Here is a 25237-nt window from a genome sequence, read left to right as displayed (position 1 = left end):
TCTTTCTAAAGTGCGGCCAGACAATTAGCACGAACTGCCAGCCAGCTTCCCCTCCTGGCACCGCATAAACATGCTGAGGGCTTTGAAAAATCAAAGAGGAGCATTTTCGGCCTTTACGACGGGAGGAAAGGTACAACAAGGTCTGGGGTTTGTCGAAGAAGAGGGATACCGCTGGCCTTCACATGTTCCCATCAGGGCGTTTTAGAAAAATGACAGGGCTGGAGAAGGCAGTGAAGGGAACAAAGACCAGGGAAACTTGCTCCTTAGCTTCTAGAAGGCACGATGAGCGCTGGGCATGTGCTTGGGAGTCCTATATGCCATGGGCGGGTGCAGCTCCTTCAGACTGCTGGCTTGCTCCAAATTCGCCCCCCATCCCGGGACAGGATTCTTTCTCACCTGTAACGTGGGCTGGGCCTGAAAGCGATGGTCAGCAAGGTGGAGAAGGAGTCTTTGTGAAACCGAGGTCTTTCATCCAGCCTAGGGCACAGCCTCAACTCTGCCGCCTGTGTCTCAGCCCCTGCCACCCTCACACTTCCCGGCTGGACTGAAAGAGACGAGGGCGGGGATTTGAACTCAGGTGTCCAATTCACGGCTGCCAATGGAGAGGGTCTCCATCGAAGTTGCTTGCTAACCGAGTCTGAGGCCAGGGGCATAGACTCAGAATAAACTGATAAACCGGGACGAAGTAAGCAGGATACCCCTGTTAGTGTGAGAGGTGGCAGTGGAGGGAGGGCTTTGAGGGCTCCTGGATCTGACTCAAAGCCTCCTCATTCCTGGTTGTAGATGTCACAGAATCTCAGGGCATCAGGGGCCTTCAGGGGTGGTCCAGCGTGGGAACCAGCAGTGGACTTGAGGCACTAGCTCTAATTCTGCTGTTTCAACATTCCAACATGGAAAATGGAAGTTGCTCCTGTACTTGTAGCAGGAAAGAACTGAAACCCCATGTTCTCTGGCTTTTGGAGATAAGTGTATCAATTTGATGTGTGGATACTGGTTCACTATTGTTAATAAGAGGTTCTTGGTGCTTGATAAATAAAAACAGGAAGACAAATTATTATGAAACAAATGCAGCTTGTTCACAATTTCACATTAGACTGAACTGCATTTCTTTCAATAACATCTCTTTCCATGCTGGCTTTCCTGCTGTTGGTGTGATAAAAAGCAAGTTCTGTGCAAAAATCCATGTAGAACAGGTAATAAGGGTGTCAGTTTGAGCAGGCTGGCAAAGTTGTGAAGTGCCCAGAAGGCCCACACATCCCATTAGGTAAGTTGTTACTGAAGAATGAAATTTTAAAGAAACTGAAATGTCTTTCAGCTTAGATGCAGTATTTTTTTTTTTAATGATTACTAAGTTTTAAGGACATAAACACTTATTAAGGTATTTGGACGTGAATACTTAATTTCTGGAACTGTTTGGTATCTCTCTTGGCCTTGGAGCCCTGAAAAAACTACTTAAAATGAAGGGCATGGTGAACCAAGGTAGTTTGGGAATCTCTGGTCTAAGTGGTACTATTTAAGTCTTTCCCCAAGATTCCGCTCTTGGCCTGCTTTTCCTCTCTCTCTTGTTCCATTCTTACTGTCCATGCTATATACCAGTGACCCTAAAACAGAGCTTGTAAAATAAACTCCTTTATGGCCAAGCAGTGTATCTGTAGGAAAGAGGCAATGGCCTGTCATTGTTTATTTCACGCAGTTTCCTAAACAAACTATTGAAATTTCTATACTTATTTCAGTTTATTAGGTTTTCCCATTATGTATCTTTTTGTTTTTAAACTTCTTACTTTTAACGTGGTAAGAAGATTTAACATGAGATCTACTTCCTTAACAGGTTTTTAAAAATACTCCTTTAAGAAATTGTTTATTTATTTTTGGCCGCGCTGGGTCTTCTTTGCTGTGCGTGGGCTTTCTCTAGTTGCAGTGAGCAGGGGCTACTCTCCGGCTGTAGGCTTCTCACTCTGGCGATTTCTCTAGTTGCAGAGCACAGGCTCTAGGTGCCCGGGCTTCAGTAGTTGCAGCTCTTGGGCTTAGCTGCCCTGCAGCATGTAGGATCATTCCCAGACTAGGGATTGAACCTGTGTCCCCTGCAGGTGGATTCTTAATCACTGGACCACCAGAGAAGTCCTCCCTAACACATTTTTAAGTTAACAATACAGTAGCATTAACCACAGACACAGTGCTATTCATGAAATCTCTAGAATAGTCTTACATTCCTGAAATGTTATACTGTTGACGAGCAATTGCCTCTTTCCTCTCGCCCCAGCCCCTGCAGTCATCATTCTGTTTTGTGCTTCTGAGTCTATTTTAGGTACCTCATATGAGTGGAATCATACAGCATTTGTCCTTCTGTGGCTGGCTTATTTTACCTAGTATAACGTCCACAGGGTTGATCCAACTGTGACATATTGCAGGACTTCTTTCTTTTTTAAGGCTGAATAATATTCCATTGTATACATATATCACATTTTTGTTTATCCAGTCATCTGTTGATTGATGTTTGGGTTGTTTCCACATCTAAGCTATTGTGACTAGTACAGCAGTGAATATGAGAGTGCTAATATCTCTTCAAGATCCTGATTTCAATTATTTTGAGTAAATATCCAGAAGTGGGATTACCAATCATACGGTAGTTCCATTTTTAAGTTTCTGAGGAATCTCAATACTGTTTTCCATAGTGGCTGCATCATGTTACATTCCCTTCAGTAGTGTAAAGTGTTTTACTTTCTCCATATTCTTACCAACACTTGTAGTCTTTGGGGGCTTTTTATTTTGATTGCCATCATAACAGGTGTTGGGTAAGATCTCATTATGATTTTGATTTGCATTTCACTGATGATTAGTCATATTGAGCATCTTCTCACTTACCTGTTGGCCATGTTTATGTCTTCTCTAAGGAAATGTCTGTCGAAGTCTTTTGCCCATTTTTAACTGGGTTATCAATGTTTTTGAAATTGAGGAACTCCTTACAAATTTTAGTATAAATTAGCCTTTTAAATGACCAGCCTTTAAATGACCAGTTATACCATTTGCAAATATTTCCCCCCATTCTGCGGGTTTCTTTTATATCCCAGTGATTGCTTCCTTCTTGTGAAGGAGTGTTTTCATTGATGTGGTCTTCCTTGTCTATTTGTGCATCGCCACCTCTGCTTTTGGTGTCATATCTGTGAAATTATTGCCAAGACCAGTGTCACAAAGCTTTTCCTCTACAGTTTCTTCTAGGAGTTTTATAGCTTTTGGTCTTACATTTAAGTCTTTAATCCACTTTAAGTTGACTTTTGTGTATGGCGTAAGATAAAGGTCTTCACTTTTCTGTGTGTGAACAGTTTTCCTAACACTAGTTATTAAAGAGATTATTCTTTCCCCATTGCATGTTCTTGGCACCCTGTTGAAGATTAGTTGACCTACACGTATGGATGTATTTCTGGACTCTGTATTCTATAGGGTGGTGTGTATGTCTTTATGTCAGTACCATAAGTTTTTTTTTTTTTTACTATTTTAATTTCTATGCCTTTGTAATATATATTTTATTACACTGAAATCAGGAAGTGTGATACTTCTAGCTTTGTTCTTTTTTTTCTCTCAAGATTTTTGGGGCTATTTGGGGTCTTTTGTGGTCTCATATTAATTTCAGAATTGTTTTTTCTACTTCTGTAAAAAATACCTTTGAGATTTTGATAAAAACTGCATTGAGTATGTAGATTGCTTTGGGTGGTATGGACATTTTAACAATATTAAAGACTTATACCCTGAAATTTACAAAACAGTGATGAAAGAAATTAAAGGAGATACAAACACATTTTGTCATTACACATCTTTTAAATAGAGCAGACAGTAATATTAACATGGTTTATTTCACAGTGATATCTCAAGTTTAATTCTTTCAACAAGGATATGCATTGTTTGCACATCAAATATATGGGAACATTATTCATTTCTCAACACCTTTTTTCTTGAAACACCGTCCTCTTGGACTATATTTAATTTTCTACATTTAACTAGGATAAGAGAACAAGAAAAGTTTACTTTTCTCTTAACTCTACTGTAAGAAAGGCAACAGCGATAGTGATGATGAGATAGCAAACAATGCTGCGCCCTGAGCCAGGGGCCCAGCCAGGTGAGGACAGAGGTTCTGCAGAGCATGTGGCCTCCTCAGAGAGCCCCGCTTCTTCCTGCTTCTAGCTGACTATTGTCATGAAAGAACAGAAATGCAAAAAAAGCAGAATTTTCAAGAGACACCCAAAATACAGATTCTGTTTTGGGGGGGATGGGCAACTTCCTGATTCTTCCATGTTTTCCACCTAATCCTGATTTTAAAAACAATATCATGGAAGTCCAAACAAAACACATCTTCAGAACAGAAGTGACTGCAGAAGAATCTATTTTCAGACTTCTCAAATCTTCATGATTTATCTCTCTTTTGAGCTTCTGATTCATAATCCAACTGCTTGTTAAATACCTAGCTATGTCCCAGTTGTCAAATGATCTCATCTTATCCCATGGGCATCCCCTAATCTGTTCCCACTCCTGATTCATAATTTTAATGAATGGTCCCATCATCCACCTGGTTCCTTAAGCGAGAAATTCACATGCCATTGTCCCATTCTTATTTCTCACAACCCAGTCAAATTGCTTATTCCTGTTGACTTGACCTTGAAAATGTTTCTCAAATCAATCTGGCCTTCTCTACCCCTATCACCACTTCCCTGATTAGGCCCCATTATCTCCCACATAAACCACAGCATCAACTGCCCAACTGTTCTTCCTATTTCAGTTCTTATCCCTTCAAATCTCTCCTCCACACTGACCATATCACTCCCTCTCCCTGCAAAGACCGATCGATGCCTTGCATCCCCTGCTGGATGAAGTTCAAAACACTTAACGTGGCATTTAAAGTCTCCCTCTTCCTGGCTCTGCCTATCTCTTCAGTGTCATTTCCTGCCACATGGCTTCAGCTCAGTAGGAAACTCTTAATGTCCTATGGACACGTTGTCTATTTCATGCCTCTGGACTTTGCTCGCACTGCTCTTTGCCTGGAATAATACCACTCACCCTTTCTTACCTGGCTAATTCCTGTTTATTCTTTAAGAACCCACCCAGGCATCACTTTCTCCAGGAAACCTTCCTTGACCTTCCCATACTGATTAAGGTTTCCTTTCTCCTTCCTGAAAACTCCAAGCTTACATTTTTCATAGCATATTTTATGAGCTTGTATGTATATGAGCCCCTCTACCCTCTGCCAAGAGACTGTGAGCTGCTAAAAGATGGAATCTGGGTTTTAAACTGTGTATTTCTGGCACCTAACCCAATGTCTGGTACCTAATAGATGCTCAAATTATTTTTGAGCTCAAATTATTTTTGCCAAATAATTTTGATTGAGTTTCTGTGTACACTGGGATGAAGGCCCCTAGCCAAGAATCGACTCCTAGGGTCAACTTTCTTAAATCATTTCTTTCCTATCTCCACTTCCAGGCCAGTTTAGTTCTGCTTTCAGAAAACATTTTTTGACCACTACCATCACATACCAGATAGTAGACAGGACCTGGCTATTTGGAGAATCAGCTCAGATCAGAGTAGCATGGCAGAAAGGGCTTGAACTTGGGAGTCAGAAATGCCTGGGTTTGAGTCCGTTGGACTTTGAGCGAGTTATTTAACATCCCTGAGCCTCAGTTTCCTCAGCTGTGAAATGATCCTAACAATATGTCTCAGAATTGTTTTGAAGATTAAATGAAATAATAAAGGAAGTTTCCTGAAACAGTCTGGTTTACAGTAAGTGCTCAGTATTTTTTAGTTCCTCCTTTGCCCACTTCAAGGAGATCACCCACAAGTTTCTTGAAAGGCTCCAAGATTTGTTCACATCGGTTGTCATGGTAACAGCAGCATCCTGTGGCCACTGCTCTATAAGCCAGGACTGACTGTTGACGTCCTCCTGATAAAGAGGCTTGTGGTAGAAGGGGGAAGTGTGGATGAACAAACTCTTTTAACAAGAGCATGATTCTTTTCTGATACAAATAAGACAGCTCTTCTTTTTCGTCTTCATCCTGGCCCTCACCTTTTCCCTGCCAATGTTCTTCTCAATGCCGTCCTCTTTTATGGCTCAGCCTCCTTCCTGACTCTGCTCGCTAAAACTCTCCTGGATGATATTCAAAGCTGCTTCTGTGTCTGCTTTTGGCATCAGCCAATTAGCCTTCATTGTAAAGTGGTAATAAGCTTCCCAGAGAAGTGGCACAATTGTTGTGTGCTTTTATTTGGTGCTGCTTTCTACCGCCGTACAGAAAATGTAACAATACCTGCCTCATGCCCTGCTGAAAGGAGGGTGGGTTTGAAAAGCTTTCTGAAGGCCATCTGCCATCCCCTCAGCCATGCAGCAGATCAGACATGAGGCCCTGCATTAGTTAGCACTCCAAGTAAAAGGTATCAAGGGCCTGTATTCCTTTTCATCTCACCCTCCATTATAATGCAGGCTAAAGATGGAAACAGACTGGTGGCTACTCAGCTGGGAGACACACTGAGCCATAGCAGGAGTCTTGCCTGAGACAAGGGAGCAGGCCTTTTTCTGATGGTGAATGGAGCCAGTGTTTGCAGCCAGCAGTTTTCCAAGGTCCCCTACCCTGCTGGTAATGGCTCGACTGGGTTACATTGGACCTCACGGGAGGCTTTGGTGCTGGTGAGAGTCTCAGAGTGGAGGCATCCTTATGTAAGCACACAAGGATGAGGAGAGGGTTGGTTACTTGTGCTGGTCCGGATATGCTCCCCACGTCACCTCAGTTTACACCATCCACCAATTTGGCCATGAATATTAACTTAAAAGATTATTCAGACATCCTTAGAGATGTCAAGAGAGATCATCTCTAGTACAGTAGAAATGTTTCTTGTGGATTTGAACGAGGGTATTCATTGCACCAACGATGGCAGAAAGTTTCAGCAAATCTTAATTGGCATTTGGGATCCGTATGAGTAGAGATAATGACATTGGCTGAGTGAAGTCTAATTTCCTGCAAGCTGAGTATAATATAGATAGTGACATTAAAAATACCTCTCTGGCCCAGTAAAATGCCCTAGAGACTCAGCAGAAGAGATTTAATAAGCAAAAGGAGATTAATTTTGCTTCTCAGTAGTTTCTGAGAATGCTATGACTCTGGGATCACTAATGTATTGCTAGAAATTGTAAGTGCTCTTTCTGTGAAAAAAATCTCCCATCAGAGGAAATCTACTTAACTGTAATAATCTAGCATAATGCAAAACCTAGTTTTAATAAACAAGCTTAAGAAATGGAATATTAGGACAGTATCTAAATATTTTCAGTAATCTAGAGTATTTTCTAATTTTCTTACCAAAACACAAGTAGTATTTTGACTATTACTTTAAAAGACAAAACCACCCATCAACTGCCCTGCATCAGCAATGTGTTTTTTCTTAGATTAGATTGCAGTGATTTAGTCACTAAGTTATGTCTGACTCTTGCGACCCCATGGACTGTAGCCTGCCAGGCCCTTCTGTCCATGGAATTCTCCAGGCAACAATACTGGAGTGGGTTGCCATTCCCTTCTCCAGGGATCTTCCTGACCCAGGGATCGAACTCAAATCTTCTGCATTGGCAGGTGGCTTCTTTACTGCTGAGCCACCAGGGAAGCCCCTTTATTAGATTAACAACAAAAATGGGGGAAAGAATGTTAATTTTATATGAAATCCTTCATAATTGTGCTAATTTCTATTTCCTACAGAAAAATCCAGATGAGATTCAAAAGATCAAGGATGAATTTTATTTACCTGAGTTCATGAGTTAAAGAGATGCTGCCCTTCCCTAGGTCCTTTTCCTGCTGAGAAGGGGGCCTATGTGGCTATTTTCCTTATGTGGACATTCATATCACAAAGGCCCCAGTTAGACTGGATGAGCTTTGGACCACTTTGCCTCACAGGCCTCCAGCCTGCCTGATCTGTTCAGAATTTGAGGGTCAGAGCCTGGTTTCCTTAGAGGCCCTTGGAGTTCCTCTGAGAGATCCTGAGAAAAGAGAATCTGGAGTGCAGAGAGAAGGAGGCTAACTCTAAAAGAACAGGGCAGACTGGAGGGACCAGCGTTAGCTGTGTTCATCAACACTTGCAATAGAATTTTTGAATGATCCCAAAGCTCTCAGTGACCCTACAGGAAATAGTATTTACTCCAATCACAGAATCAGTTACTGGAAAAGCTGTTTCAGAAAGACATGTTGTGTTTTCACGGATAGGCTTCAGCCTTCTTTCTCATCCTTGGACTTGACACTGGAAACAGAAGGGACTCAGTGGCAGCCCACATGAATGGTCCAGGAGAACAGAGAGCCTCCCTCACTGCCTTTCTGTAAGAACGACCTGGGTCTTCTGTCCACCAGCCTCCCAGGGATGCTCATGGCAAAGAGTAGCCTCTTTTTAGCCCTTACTGGCTTGCTTCCCCATTTAATCATTGTTTCCCTGTTTTTTCACACATGTATTTCATTGTCAGCTTAATGATTTTGGCTGTGCACATGCGTGGTTTTCTCCTTGCTGGTACCATGACACTCTAAAAACTGTTGGGAAAAGCTTGCATTTTAAGACATATTCGTCCTTTCTTATCCATTCTGAGATTCTTCACTCCCTTTTCCCAACAGACAAAAGACAACTCTGACTTGCCCATCTGTGTGAATACTAAGCCTTCATTTGCATTGCTGCTGGCAAGGTTAGTGCGTTTTTCCAAGGTTATAATAACTATTCAGAAAGATTTGTTTATAGAAGTATTTAGGAGATTTTTTTCAACAATGTTCCTTACCTTTTTTATTTTATTTTATTTTTTTTTACCTTTTTTAATTTTAGTATTTTAAATGGCCTGAGCTTTGTGCCAGGACAGTGTTCCTCAATGTACAGTGGACTCCTGGTCCTTCTGCTTTAAAATACTGTAAGAACAGAATTTCTATGTTTATGTTAAATAAAACATAGTTGATGTATAATTTGAGCAACTGAACAGTTGGCAGTTATAATTAAGGCAGACTGAATTTCTCAGCCAGTGCCTTTCTGTGAAATACTCAGTGATCATCAAATATACAATTACCTATATTTCAAGGAATTTCCCAAAGTATATATTTTGTAGAATTTTTCTGCTAAGAAAGCAGTAACTCTTTTATTGGTTCATTTTGTTAAGTTGAGACATTATCCTTTTTCCATAGTATGTAAGCATTTGACATAAAATAAATTAGGCAAATTCACAGCGAACTAGTTATCTTTAGAAAGCAAACTGTGTGCAATACTTCTGTCATTCTCCATTTTTAAGGGCTTTTTAAAAACTTTTTTTGAGGGGTACTATGCAGACTGTGGAAAATTCTGAAAGAGATGGGAATACCAGACCACCTGACCTGCCTCTTGAGAAACCTGTATGCAGGTCAGGAAGCAACAGTTAGAACTGGACATGGAACAACAGACTGGTTCCAAATAGGAAAAGGAGTAGGTCAAGGCTGTATATTGTCACCCTGCTTATTTAACTTCTATGCAGAGTACATCATGAGAAACGCTGGGCTGGAAGAAGCACAAGCTGGAATCAAGATTGCCGGGAGAAATATCAATAACCTCAGATATGCAGATGACACCACCCTTATGGCAGAAAGTGAAGAGGAACTCAAAAGCCTCTTGATGAAAGTGAAAGAGGAGAGTGAAAAAGTTGGCTTAAAGCTCAACATTCAGAAAACGAAGATTATGGCATCTGGTGCCATCACTTCATGGGAAATAGATGGGGAAACAGTGGAAACACTGTCAGACTTTATCTTTTGGGGCTCCAAAATCACTGCAGGTGGTGATTGCAGCCATGAAATTAAAAGACACTTATTCCTTGGAAGAAAAGTTATGACTAACCTAGATAGCATATTGAAAAGCAGAGACATTACTTTGCCAACAAAGGTCTGTCTAGTCAAGGCTATGGTTTTTTCAGTGGTCATGTATGGATGTGAGAGTTGGACTGTGAAGAAAGCTGAGCACTGAAGAATTGATGCTTTTGAACTGTGGTATTGGAGAAGACTCTTGAGAGTCCGTTGGACTGCAAGGAGATCCAACCAGTCCATTCTAAAGGAGATCAGCCCTGAGTGTTCTTTGGAAGGAATGATGCTAAAGCTGAAACTCCAGTACTTTGGCCACCTCATACGAAGAGCTGATTCATTGGAAAAGACTCTGATGCTGGGAGGGATTGGGGGCAGGAGGAAAAGGGGACGACAGAGGATGAGATGGCTGGATGGCATCACCGACTCGATGGATGCGAGTTTGAGTGAACTCTGGGAGATGGTGATGGACAGGGAGGCCTGGTGTGCTGTGATTCATGGGGTTGCAAAGAGTCGGACACAACTGAGCGACTAAACTGAACTGAACTGATGCAGAAAAACTAAAGCAGACATTGGAGAAAGATCATCAGTCAGTTGTCGCTTTAATTTTCCCATAGGTTCTCAATTCTGGAGAAACTGAGAAAATCAGTTGGTTTCTTTAGAAATACTAGTGAACTTTTGGATATGTGATGTCATCTAAAAAATAACTCACCATCCATCACAATTAAACTAGGAGAGTCACAAAATTAAGTATTTGGAGTAGGCCCACATTTTGTCATGTATCCTTCAATAAATGATAATAAAATTTATTGAGACTTTAACACATTCCAGGCACTGTGCTAAGAATTTCACATTCACTGTCTTATTTCATTCTCACAAATAGTGTAACAGATATTATTATATTAATGGATATTATATTAATAGATATTATTACGTCTGTTTTTTTAGATTGAAGACTCAGACTCAAAAAGGTTTAGGAATTTGTGTTGGGTTGGCCAAAAAGTTCGTTCAGGTTTTTCTGAACCATCTTACGGGGAAATTGAACCAACTGTTTTGGCCAACTTAATATGAAACAGAACTGGGTGAGCAGTCAGGTCTGAGTGACTTCAAAGCCTTCATTAAATGACAACGCATCAGGACACAGATTACCAGATAGCATAACTGCACTATCCTGATAAGATGGAAACAGTAAGGAGTTCACGTGCTGGACAATGAAATATGGCCCCCTTAGTTATGTTATGAGGTCAGTGTTTCAAAATGTAATCATGGAATTAGAGGGCAAGAAGCACCCCTGAAGCTTGCTAATAATACTGCAGTATGCTCAGGCAAGAGATAGAGAGTATAAAATTGCACCCAAGTTGTGATCATAACCATGTGAAAGTAATTTATGTATATGGACTGGGATGGAAGAGAAACTCGGGAAAATGTATTTAGTAGTGTGAAGAGACTATGAGCATTACATTTTCATGTTCTATTTATGCAATATTTTTTTCTTAATGATAAAATTAAAAGGTTTTTCTGATATATGGAAATAAAACACAAATCCTAACAGGAGTGCTGATTTTGAGAAGTATGTGAAAGCACCAGTGCTCGGACTGTCGCTGTTCAGTTGCTCAGTTGTGTCCGACTCTTTGTGACCCCATGGGCTGTAGCACACCAGGCTTCCCTCGTCCTTCACTATCTCCTGGAGTTTGCTCAGATTCTAGGATTAAGGGCACCTATCAAAATATCACTACTGCCTTCTGCCTTTTTAGTGATGCATGCAATCAGTTGCCTTAGTAAAATACAATGTAGCAAGTGGTAGATTTGGCTATAGGACACGCTAGGCACAGAGGGTGGGGAGCAGGGGAGATAAGGCCTAAATTGTAAACGCTACCCTTCCGCACTTGTTATTTAGTTGCTCAGTCGTGTCTGACTCTTTGCGACCCCATGGACTCCCGCCAGGCGCCTCTGTCCATGGGATTTCCCAGGAAAGAATACTGGAGTGGGTTGCCATTTCCTTTTTCAGAGGAATCTTCCTGACCCAGGGATTAAACCCACATCTCCTGCACTGGGAGGTGGATTCTTTACCATTGAGCCACCAGGGAAGCCCACCCTTCAGCACAGTCATATCTTATTTAAGTTTTACTTTTATTATGAAATAATCTCAAGTACCAAAATTTGAAAGTCCATGGAGAAGGATCCTTTCTCCTGAACTATTTGAGAGTAAGCTGACAATCTAATGCCCCATCCTCCCCGGATACTTTACTATGCATTTCCCACAAACAAGGACCCTCAAGGCCTCTCTCCTTCATAATCACAGTACAACCAACAAAGTCAGGGGAATGACATTTGCACATTACTATCACCTCATCTTCAAAGTGCATTTAAGTCTTGCCAGTTCTCTTGATTATATTTATGACAGTAAAAGCATCCAGTTAGAATCATACACTGCATTTAGTTGTCATGTCGCTTTAGCCTCCTTCAGCCTGGGACAATTCCTCAATCTTTACTTGACTTTTGTAACCCTGATGCGTTGAAAGATTATAGGGCAGTTATTTTGTAAAGGGGTCCTCAACATTGATACACTTGGCAATAGTGGAATTGATACCGTGTTTTGCTCATTGCACCAGGTGGTACATACTCTCTATTTATCCCTTTACCAGTGAGGTTCACTTTGATCCCTTGCTTACAGTGGTGTCTTCCTCCTTCTTTTACTAATTAGCAAGTATTTAGAGGGGATATTTTGAAACCAATTAATATTGGTTTGATGTATCTTACAACTAGATTATAAATTCTTTGAGAGACTTCTATATTTCAAGTGACCAACACATTAGCAGTTCAAAGTATACTTTTGATTGAGATTCACTTATTTATTTTTATAGGGTACAGAACACATATGTCTTCTTTTGGGCTCATGGTTTTAACACGTACATATCTTTAAAATGTGCAGTCTAATGGAGGAAGGAGAACTTATTTCTGTCAATTAGAATATGTATTCATTTGTTCTGAGAGCTCTTTGATTTTTTTATAGCTGATATTTAATAGAAGATTAATTCATACTTGACAAGTGTTCATTATTTTGTATTTTTCATTCAGTATTTTTTATAACTCAGAAATTTCTAAATAAATTCTTTGTTTTGATTATTATTGCTGTACAACATATCCGAAAACTTAATGTTGTAAGGCAACAGTCATTTTGTTTGTTCACTATTTTGTGACTGAGAGATTCAGGGGGCAGGGGGTTGGATGGGCAGTTTGCCCTTGAAAACCCCTGAGGCTGCTGCAGGAGGATGTCAGCTGGGCTGCAGTCCTCTGAAGTCTGGAAAGAGCCTTAGACTAAGTAGACTTTTAGATCCACCCCTGAGGGGAGACTTCAGGCAAGTCATTTTATTTTTCTAGGTTTCATTTTCCACAGATAATGAAATAAAACAGGCAACTTCTTCTGAGAACTCTTCCAGCTCAAAAGTTGAGTTTATGAAATGAAAAAATAATGTTTGGCTATGAGCAGCTACACATAAATCATTGTGCATATCTAAGGTCATCCTACAAGTAGAAAATGCTACTAAATGAGAGGAGAACAGGAGGATTGAAATAAACATTTTTTGTGGTGAAATAGAACTGATCTTGAATCAATTTTACCACTAGAGGTCACCAGTGTACCATCTCAAAGAGAATAAATGGCATCAAGTCACTAACATTTCCCTCTCTATGGCCCCAAATGCTGGTCATGTTGTCTTTTAGTGTATTCTGATCTCCCGACAGCTGCCAGAGACATAAGTTATGATAAGGTGACCCCAGTTGTCGCTATAGGTGATGGTTCATATGTGCCTAATGTTCTGTAAGTGTGAAGAGCCACGACTCGGACCATAAAGAAAATGACTGGCTTTTTTCCCTTCCCACTGGGATGTGTTAAGAGGCAGTGAGGTAATTTGGTAGAAAGTCATGTGAGCTCTGAAGTGAAAAGACACTGTGGAAATACTGTGTCATCGTCTATCGCAGCACAGACACATCTGCTTTTCATGAGATAGAAAAAGGAAGGACCCAGAACAGAAGGTTCATTCAATTGCTTATTCAACCAATATTTACAGACATGTATGAGGCACTGTGCTGGCAATTGGGTTATGTGAATTAAGAAAATCAGCTGGTTCTTCCTCAAGGAATTTAAGGAATCAGGTATAGAAGGCTTTCTGTTCAGATACTCTTGGTACCCACAGGCCACCAAGCACTTGAATTCCCACGTCTGCAGGTGGTCACTTACAGCACGGCCAAGTCAGTGGCTTTTTAAAGTTGATGACATTTTGCTGAGGTGACGTTAAGAGTAGATTATGTACCTTTTACATAAAATCCAAAACTAAACCGCAGAGACACGTGCCAGAAATGTTAAAATGCTGAGTTGGATTGTGACCAGTGATGCTTGTTAGAAAACATATGAAAACTTATTTTGAAATAAAACTCTTTAAGTGAGAGAAACAATGCCCTAAGTGAAATGAACGCCCTGAAACAGAAAGATCCATAGCACTTGCCTCTGAAGAAACTCCTGTGAGAAGAACTCCAAGATGCCTTTGAAGGGCATATCAATTTTCTCCCCAAATGAAATTTACATCCTATTTTCTCATAACCTTGCTTCATGTAGTACACACAAAAAACCTACTTCAGATTCCAGAACTCACAATTCTACCATTAAGGATGAGTAGAAAGGAATTTTGGGGTTCTGTCAAGTTATTCAGCTCTTTCGATAACTTGAGGAGTTATTTCTTCTACAGCTTTAAGGCCATATCTGAGGAGGACGGGCAAAGCGCCTGTCCCTTAGCAGCAAGTCATTCTCTTGTTTTCTTCCCTCATTAGAGAAGAAAAAGAAAGGGGGTTGGCCAAATCTCTGCTTCAAGTTGAGGAACCCTTGATCTGCTTTTGCTGTGATAAGTGTTACTAATTACCCTGGCAATTAATAATTTTAACCATTTGTTTTCAAAACAAACTACAGACAGGGTTGTTCTGCTTTCTGATTGTTGCAAAGTTTGATGACATAGCAAAAAAGAGAGGGTGGGAGGAGCTACAAAATATAATGATGTATTTAAAAACGTGTTTACTATGACTATGCCATTGTCGTCTATTCACGTTTCTTCAATGCCAGCTAGTGTAGTTTGCTTCCTTTTTGACTGATAGGCATCGCACCATCGTCTTATGAGACATTTGGTCCTCTCTGTCCCGTTTGTTTCCCTCGAAATAACTGTATAAAGAAGGAGGAAGGAAATTAGGAATTTGTCATGCACTAAAGAGGTTAGAGGTTTGAGGCAGTCTGCCATGGGGCCTGAGTGTCACTGCCCATTCTTGATGGTCTGCCAAGAGCACACGGCCCTGCCTGGCCATTACCCAGGCTGTTTCAGAAGGTGTGGTTGCAGAGAACAACTCTAAGTGACAAGGTCATGCCTTCATAAAGACTGAAGAGTGAGCTTGCTTCCACTTGCCTTAAAAGCAAGAACTTCTGTGAGCTAAGCATTCCTCCCACATAACAGCCCTCTGTGTGTGCAGGTGCCAGTCTGGGCTGGGGGTGGGAGGGGGGCGGTGCTGGGGGCGGGGATGGGAAGTGGAAGCAAATCAGCATGAAGCTCACGCGCTGTGAGCCATGAGGAACAGTCCTTGGACTTGGACATACACATCTCGCATCTTCTCCCAGCCTTCACGAAATCAAAGCGAGCTACGCTTGTAAATTGTGTAGAATCCCAGTTCCTGACACAGTCTGGGAGAGGAACTCTCCCAAGTGGATTATTTAGTGTAAATGATTTCCAGGGAAACAGAAAACTATAAGGATTATGTCTGTGTATCTAAAGTAAGAAAACCTATCAGCAGCCCAGCATTTTAGAGCCTTGCTAGCAACTCACATGCTTTCTTTTATAAAATGTTAATTTCCTTGCCACCCTGACTCCTCTGCCCTTCAAAGAATCACTCTGTCTTATTAAACTGAATCCCTTTTATGCTCCAAGAGCCTGATGATTAGTCTTGGTTTTATAAAAATTAAGTGGAATAGGTACTCAGCTATGAAATGATTGATAATGGTAGATTCATGTGTAGAGAATCACAGAAACCCCGAATCATAAAAGCTCAAATGGAGTGGCTCAAAGATAACTAGCCCAGGAAAGCTTTCAGATCTTATGGCAGCACGGAGCTAAGGAATGGACTGTCAGACACAACCAAAGCATCAAAAGCTGACTCTTAGACATGGGGAACCAACTGCTAAAAGGGTTACTTGAAAAATTCCTCAACGTTAGTTTATACCATACTAGAGAAGCAGAATTAACTTTATCTCAGTCTCTCATCTGAGGAAGCAGAGGTGTATGGTAAAGTGACCTATAGCCTTACGGTCAATTTCAAATATTTGGATACTTTACAGCATCTGGGCTTCCCAGATGGCTCAGCGGTGAAGAATCCATCTGCTAATGCAGGAGACTCGGGTTCGATTCCTGGGTCGGGAATATCCCTTGAAGAAAAAAATGGTAACTGATTCCAGTATTCTTGCCTGGAAAATCCCATGGACAGAGGAGCCTGGCAAGCTACAGTCCGTGGGGTCACAAAAGAGTCAGAAACGACTGAGCAACTACACAACAACTACAGCATCTAGTGCTAATGAACATCAAACTTTTAAACTAGTGACCATATGAAGAATTGAATGAACACATACAGCTTGAGTCAGATTTGAATCCGGGTTTTCTCTTCTTCAAACCAGTGCTTGTTGCCCTGTTGATAGACCTGATGTTCCAAACCAGTCATTTGCATACCAATGTTGCAATTTTTGCCATGTTAAGATTGCCGGGAGAAATATCAATTACCTCAGATATGCAGATGACACCACCCTTATGGCAGAAAGTGAAAAGGAACTAAAAAGCCTCTTGATGAAAGTGAATGAGGAGAGTGGCAAAGCTTAAAGCTCAACATTCAGAAAACGAAGATCATGGCATCTGGTCCCATCACTTCATGGGAAATAGATGGGGAAACAGTGGAAACAGTGTCAGACTTTATTTTTTGGGGCTCCAAAATCACTGCAGATGGTGACTGCAGCCATGAAATTAAAAGACGCTTACTTCTTGGAAGGAAAGTTATGACCAACCTAGATAGCATATTCAAAAGCAGAGATATTACTTTGCCAACAAAGGTCCATCTGGTCAAGGCTATGGTTTTTCCAGTGGTCATGTATGAATGTGAGACTTGGACTGTGAAGAAAGCTGAGCACTTTCTTTTGAACTGTGGTGTTGGAAAAGACTCTTGAGAGTCTGTTGGACTGCAAGGAGATCCAACCAGTCCATCCTAAAAGAGACCAGTCCTGGGTGTTCATTGGAAGGATTGATGCTGAGGCTGAAACTCCAATACTTTGGCCACCTCATGCGAAGAGCTGACTCATTGGAAAAGACTCTGATGCTGGGAGGGATTGGGGGCAGGAGGAGAAGGGGACGACAGAGGATGAGATGGCTGGATGGCATCACTGACTCGATGGACATGAGTTTGGGTGAACTCCGGGAGTTGGTGATCGACAGGGAGGCCTGGCGTGCTGCGATTCATGGGGTCGCAAAGAGTCAGACATGACTTAGCGACTGACCTGACCTGAACTGAACTGAACTGAACTGAATCTAACCATTCAATTAACATCACTTTCAAACTTAGCTTTGTTCAAAACAATATCTGCAAATTGAGGATTGTGTTATTCATATTTTTCTATTATTACAAAATGTGTGTGTGTGTGTGTGTGTGTGTGTGTGTGTGTTCAGCCGCTCAATCATGTCTGACTCTTTGCAACCCCTTGGATTATAGCCCACCAAGCTCCTCTGTCCATAGGATTTTTCAAGCAAGAATACTAACGTGGATTGCCATTTCCTTCTCAAGAGGATCTTCCCAACTCACAAAACCACGTCCTGCATTGACAGACAGATTCTTAACCACCGCAACACCTGGGAAGCCCCAACAAAATACAAAACTATTTAAAAAGCTCATTGTTTTCAACCAGAGCTATAAGCAACAATCTTTGGGAAACACTGATTAAACAGTCTAGAGAAAAATAAGCATCAAAACTGCATAGACTCATTCCTTACTATTTTTAGTTTTTAAATATAAATTTATTTATTTTAATTAGAGGTTAATTACTTTACAATATTGTATTGGTTTTGCCATACATCAACATGAATCTGCCACGGGTGTACACGTGCTCCCCATGCTGAACCCCTCTCTCCTCCCTCCCCGTACCATCCCTCTGGGTCATTTTCATTTTTGTTGATAAGTTCAAATCTTGATTCCATGGAGACCCTAAAATTCTGAACTTTCATTTGAGAAACACTAAAAACACACATTTTTTGCTATTGAACAAATGAATGAAATGATTCTCTTCAAATTAGCCAACTATTGGTTATTATTAGGAAATTATAATCTTCAGAAAAGTATATGAAAACAATTTACCAAACACCACTATAGCATACTATTAAGTCTAGTCTTGAAATCAAGTTTCAACAAGCAGAATATATTCTTTACTCACCAAATTGAGGACAACACTCATTCTCCAATGAATTCAATAACCTTTCAAGGGAAAAAAAAATAAGTAAAAAGGAAAATGTGAGTTCTTTTTTAGGAATGAGATCAAACGCATTTTGCAAATTAATGAGTGTAAAGTATGAGGAACACACCTGGTTACACTTGAAAGTTATCAAAATGTTCCATTTAGCATATTTCACTTTAAAATATCCACAGTATGTTTAGAACCCTCTAATTACTAAAAACAAGTTCAGAGTTTTTATGAGCTTGATGAGAGTATGTCAGACCAGGACATCAAAATGAACTTGGAAGTTTTTCTATTTTATTATTTATCATTTCTCCTCACACAATACTTTGCCTTGTAATGATAAATGATAGTTTCCAATTTGGGAGTTCCCCATTCTCTATGAAGAATATTTTAATTTATGCTTTTATTTATATAGTTTATAATATATGCAGATTATGATTCCAGATCACATGAATGGTCATCTTATGATCAGTTATTTCTATGCAATTTCAGTGGTCCCTATTGAATGTTTTCCTCATTCAGAAGGGAATTTTGTGGCTATTTTTAAACGATTTTTTAACTGAAAAATGTAATGCAAATGAAACAATATAACAAAAGTTCACTTCATATAAATTTTGCCAAGGTTTCTATACCCTTTTTATATTCACTTGGAGGTACTGTTCCTTTTGGTCACTTTTTCCATTTCAAGATTTTTTTCCTGTTCTTTCAAGGACACATCTTAGTTATCAGCAACATTGTTTTAGCCAGTTTGCAGTCTTTTGTGAATGACATGTTGCTTGTGACATTATGGTTACCTTTTTGTACGTTATCTTCTTCAGATAATTTGTCTAAAGATTTCCTCTAAGTTCAAATTCTCTAGCAAGATACATGCTTGATACTGAAATTTTAAAAAAGGTGAATGTTCTAGAATTACCATATCCTACTTATTAGTAATCATTTTCCTTCATTTTAAAAATAGTTTTATCTTCCAAGGGTGTATCCAAAATAAACCATAGGGGCTTTTTTTTTTTTTTTGGTCTGTTTTTTAAAAGGTAGTTTAAAAATGATCAAATTCTAAAAAAAAAAAAAAGTAGTTTAAGTGTCTTCTTATCTACAAGTCTTTCCATTCTTTTTTCTTCCAATGCAATTTATTTGCTAAACAAAAGGACTTTTTTTTTTCATGTTATTTGTTCTTGACTTGTTGCTGTTTTGTTCCATTATCAGATTTTGATGTTTATCCAGACAGTAGATTTAACACATTTCTCTGTTCTCTGTATTTCCTGTTAAATGCTAGTTTATGGGCTTGATCAGGTCAGGCTGCATTAAAAAAAAAATTTTTTTTGCAAGACTATTTCATTGGTGGTGCAGTCTTCTTACACCACGGAAGTAAATGCTATCTGCCAGGTTCTCTATGTATTGTTAATGATATTGGTGCCCAGTGACAAGATCAGTGTTTCTCAACAGTCTTTTTCACTGTGCCCCACCCCCAAAGCCTTACTGACATTATTTTCCTAATCATCCCCTCCCCCTGGGAAACTGTCTTTTGCCGAACTTGGAAAGCCAGTATGTCTTCAGATATTTTTTAGCCCCACACTCTTTTTCCTTTCCTTCTATGATTCTGATGACACAAATGCCAGGTCTTTTTTGTCATCCTTGTGTTCTGAGTTTGTTATTTTTTCTTCAACCATTTTTCTCCCTGTTTGAAGGCCGGATAATTTCTACTGAGGTACCCTCCAGTTCATTCTTCTCTCTTTCATCTCCATCCTGCCACTGGATCTTTGGAGACAGTTTTACATTTCGGTTATTTTATTTTTCAGTTATACAGTTTCCATTTGGGTCTTCTTTATAGCTTTTATTATGTTGTTTATACTTTAGATTATAACTTTTGTTTCAGGAGTTTTCATAATTGCTTGTTCAAGTATTTTTAAATAGCTGCTTAAAATCTTTTCAAGACAACTTCAACATTTGTGCCATCTCAGAGTTGCTGTGTTATTTTCACACAAAGTGAGATTTTCATGGTTCTTAATAAGCTGAATAACTGCAGATTGGATCCTGGACATTTTGTCTATAACATTATGAGCCCCTGGGTCTTGTCTAAGTACCAAGGAGAATACTGATATTTTTGTTTTGGTAGGAATTTCAGTTGGTTAGGTTGAAGATGTAAGTTCCAAACCACATTCTTTGGGCTGTGGTTCCAATGTCACTTCAATCTGGAAAGTCTTGGCAGTGCTTTATTTTTACTTAGTTCTAGCAATCTTAATAATTCAATAGAGTACATATTATGATACTCATTTTCCAGGTAAAAAGATAGGTTTTAATTCAGTCTATTACTAGCTGTGTGATATTGGACAAGACACTCTTTGAGCCTTGATTTCCTCATCTGTAAAATGGGGTTGATAATCCCTAGATCACTGGATTGAGGACTGAGTAAAATAGCACATGTAGCATACCAAGCATACTGCAAACCTTAAAGAAACCTGGCTAGTATTCTCATTAAAGACAGAAATCAGCTTTGGTGAGGAAAAGTAATATATAATCAAATATATACATTTTAAATTACAGAAGATACCTTTTGGGAATTGTATACACTGTGTAACCACCACCCCAATCAAGATATTATAGAACATTTCCATTACAGCAGAAAGCTCCCACCAACCCCTTCTCAGTCAACCCTCTACCCATTATCAATCCGAGGCAACCACTGATCTGATTTCTACACAGTAGATAAGTTTTGTCTCTTCTAGAACTCTATAGTAACAAAATCATGCAGTCTATACATTTTCCATCAGGCTATTTTCACTCAGCACAGTATAGTTCAGGTTCATCCATATTAACAGTTTGTTCCTTTTTATTGTTGACTAGTATTCCACTGGGCTACCCTAGTGGCTCAGTAGTAAAGAATCTGCCTGCAATACAGCTTCCCAGGTGACTCAGACGGTAAAGAATCTTCTTGCAATGCAAGAGACCCAGGTTTGATCCCTGGGTTGGGAAGATCCCCTGGAGAAGGGAATGGAAACCCATTCCTGTATTCTTGCCTAGAGAATTCCGTGGACAAAGGAGCCTGGTGGGCTACAGTCCATGGGGTTGCAAAGAGTCGAACACAACTGAGCAACTAACACACACATGCAAGTATTCCATTATTTCATTGGGAGTTTTTCTATTATTGATTTAAAAGGTTCTTAGAAATTCCAAATTCAAGACCTTTGTTAGATAATGTATTGTGATTATCTTTTCATTTTCTAAATGATATCTTTCAAAGAACATGGAGTTTTAATTCTTATAAAGTTCAATTAATCTTTTCTCTTTTATTATTGTTTTTGTGACCTTTCTCAAAAAATTTGCTAACACCTAGGAGACAAAGATTTTCTTCTCTGTCTTCTTCTAGAAGTTGTATATCTCTATGTTTCCGTCTATGATCCATTTTGAATTTACAGTTTTGTGTATGATGTAAGTAGGGGTTGAGATTCTTTATCTTCCTATACTGATATCTGTTTTTTGGGGGGCACCATTTGTTGAAAAAAGAACTATCCTTTCTCATGGAATTATCTTGGTATCATAGTGAAAATCAACTGACCATATATAATATGTATAGGTTTATCCTTAGATGCTATTGTTTCATTTATCTATGTGTCTATCTCCATAGCAACACTCCATTTATTTTATTGCTTTAGCTTTATAATAAAGCTTGAAATAAGGTAGCATAAGTCCTCTAACTTTGTTCTTACAGAACTGTTTTGGCCATTGTAGATTCTTTGTATTTCCATATGAATTTTAGAATCAGCTTTAGAACATGATTACTGAGAGAAATGAAACTCATGGGGCCAGCATCACAATTGCCCAGGCTCCCTGTCTAGGGACAACTGATGGATTTGATTTCCTAGTCATTTGTTGAGGACTCCACGTCTATGTTCAGTTTTATATTTTTTGATGTCTTCATCTACTTTTGGTATCAGAGTAATGCTGTTCTTATAAAATGTGTTGGGAAGTGTTCTGTCCTATTTTATTTTCTGGAAGAGTTTATGGTGAACTGATAAAATTCTGACAATAATTAGAAGAATTTACCAGCGACATCATTTGAATATATAGTATCTTTTGTGGGAAGATTAACCTGGTAATGACACTTGAGAATGCAGATAAATTTTAAAATATAGACAGAGAACTATTCACATCATCTGTTCTTGTTGAGTGAGCTTTAATTTTTTTTTTTCTTTCAGGGATTTGTCCATTTTATCTAAATTATCAAACTTATTGGCATAGGTTGTTCTTAATAGTCTCTCATTAGCCTTTTAATGTCTATAGAATCTATAATGATGCCCCCTCTTTTATTCTTGATATCTGTAATTTATAGTGTCTTCTCTTTTTTCCTAGATAAATTTGCCTAGAGCTTTTAATTTTATTGTTCCTTTAAAAGAACCATCTTTTGATTTCATTGATTTTTTCCTACTGTTTTAAAGTTTTTCAACATGATTAGTTTTTACTCTATATTCTTTCCAACTGCTTGTTTTGAGTTTAATTTGTCCTACTTTTCCTAATTTTTTCAAGTGAACACTTAGATTCTTATTTTGAGACCTCCCTTGTTTTCTCATATAAGCATTTAATGGTAAGGAAATATCTCAAAGCACTGCTTTCATTGCATCTCATAAATTTGACATGTTTACATTTTAATTAAAAATATTTTCTAATTTCTCTTGTGACTTCTCTTGTGACTCACATTTTGTTTAGAAGCATGTAGTTTAATTTCCAATTACTTGGGTTTTTTAAAAATATCTTTTTGTTATTGATTTCTAGTTTAATTTCTTTGGGGGCAGAGAAAATATTTTGTCATGACTTTAATCATTTAAACTTTGTTGAGGTTGTTTTATGGTCCATTTTGGTGAATATTCCATGTGCACTTAAAAAGACATGTGTCCTAGTTATTGGGTGGAATGTTCTAGAAATGTCAAATAGGTTAAATATATTGATAGAATTTTCATTCAGGTCTTCTATATCAATAGATCCCACTCTGTTGAAACCACCTTTGTAAATTCCAAAAGTATTAATGCCAGTATCCCACCTTAAAGACTAAAATTTTAATAAGGGTGGGATGTATCATTTGATAACTCTTGCTCTTTGAAGTCATTAGGAGATTTCCACGTGACTCTAATGTGAAGGTAAGCTTCAGACCTGGATCTGTATCCTTATAGATTTTCTGTACATGTGTTTTACAAATTACAGAGAGCGAAGCCATGAACTTTCCAACTACTGTTGTGGGCTAGTTTCTTATTTCAGTTCTATCCGTTTTTCCTTCAGTGCCATTTTGTAGCTGTTAGGATTTGTATCTTTTTAATGAACTGATCCCTTTATCTTGTTTTAATATCAATCTCCCTGGTACTAGTGAAGGTAAACATTAAAAAAAAAATCTTTCTGACCACTAAGTTTTCCTCTTCTGTGAGTTGCCTGTTTATGTTATTTGAATATATTTTTTATCTTTGTTGAGATTCTTTATATTTTCAGAACTTTATTCTTTCAGTCTGTGGCTTGTTTTTAACTTTATTTAAAATGTCTTCTTGTCTGTGTATAAAACAATCAAAATTTAAAATCTTTCCTAATGAATGGTACTGTTTTGTCTGGTTTAACAAATTCCTCCTTACAGTGATGTCATAAAGATACCTGTTTTTTCCTAAAAGTTCAGAATACATATTTACTTCACACTGCATATTTATTTCATTTGTAATTCAATTTTATTTGTGGTGTGAAATCAGGATCTAACCTCATATTTTTATATGAATAGCCAGTTTAACTAAAACCACCATAATCTGTCTTTTCTATAGGATATTAACAAAGTTATTGTGCCAATTTTACTATGAAGAAGAGGAAACAATAGTTTTTCCCACAACTTCACTAACATTTCTTCCTTACCAAACACCTTTATTGGATACCAACTTCCAGCTACAGGCACTTGCCTTTCTAACTTTCTTTATGTCTGTCCTTGTGTTAATACTGCACTTTAAAAAGTTGCTTTTAAAACAGAATTTCAATATGATCTAGCAAGTCCACTTGTTATATACTCAAGAGAACTGAAAGTAGAGTATCAAAGAGATATTTGCATATATTGCATTCAAAGCAGCATTCATAATAGCTAAAAGTTATAAACAACTCAAGTGTCCACTGAAGGATGAATGGATAAAATGTGGTATACACATACAGTGAACTAATATTCAATCTTAAAGAAGAAATTCTAATACAACATGGATAAACTTTGAGGATGTTATGCTAAGCAAAATAGGTTAGTCACAAAAGACAAATACTGTATGATTCCACTTAAATAAGGTGCCTAAAATAGTCAATTGATAGAGACAGAAAGAGTGATGCTAGGGGCTAGCAGTAGAGGTGAAGTGGGGAGTTGTTGTTTAATGGGCACAGAGTCTCAGTTTTGAAAGATGAACAAAGTTCTGGGAATTGGTTGCACAATGAGAATATACTTAGCACTACTGAACTGTACACTTTAAAACAGTTATTTACATGGTAAATCTTTTATGTATGTTTTACCCTATTTAAAACCAAAAGAAAAAACACCCCCCAAACCTGTTCATCTAGGGGGGTAAAAATCTGCTTTTAATAGTTCTCTTAGTCTTCGGTGTTCTGCAGTTTCACCATGATGTATCCAGGTATGGAATTCCTGCTCAAGAATAAGTGTTCTTGAATCTAACTCAACTACTCCATAACCCGGAAAAATTCTTAGTTATTATTCTTTGAATGCTGCCCACACCCATCCTCTCTAGCCTCTCATTTTGACACTATTAGACTTACGTTGAACCTTTCTTATTTCCCATTTACTTAGTTCCTGCACTGAAGTCTAGTAAATTTTCCTCATGGTGTCCATCTTAGTTCCAGTGGAAGGTATAGTTCTCCAACACTGAATGGAAAAATTTTTTTATATATTCCTTAAAGG

General features: G+C 38.7%; 1 protein-coding gene and 1 long non-coding RNA gene across 3 annotated transcripts in view; one reads left to right on the top strand and one right to left on the bottom strand.

The window, feature by feature from the left end:
- The window catches only part of SCOC (short coiled-coil protein), a 39763-nt gene that overhangs the window by 1139 nt on the left and 13387 nt on the right, over positions 1–25237 (top strand). The gene's annotated exons all lie outside the window — the stretch shown is intronic.
- Positions 1–25237, bottom strand: part of LOC133228577 (uncharacterized) — a 137278-nt gene that overhangs the window by 110909 nt on the left and 1132 nt on the right. For both annotated transcript variants that reach the window (XR_009730272.1, XR_009730273.1), the window contains exon 2: positions 18304–18344. This is a non-coding gene — a long non-coding RNA (uncharacterized LOC133228577). The remainder of the gene's footprint in view (positions 1–18303; positions 18345–25237) is intronic.

Source organism: Bos javanicus, chromosome 17 (genome assembly GCF_032452875.1).
Source record: "Bos javanicus breed banteng chromosome 17, ARS-OSU_banteng_1.0, whole genome shotgun sequence".
In the NCBI taxonomy this organism is placed as follows: Eukaryota; Metazoa; Chordata; class Mammalia; order Artiodactyla; family Bovidae; genus Bos; species Bos javanicus.
Note: the sequence above shows the minus strand (reverse complement) of the source record. Positions and strands in the feature narration are given on the sequence as shown.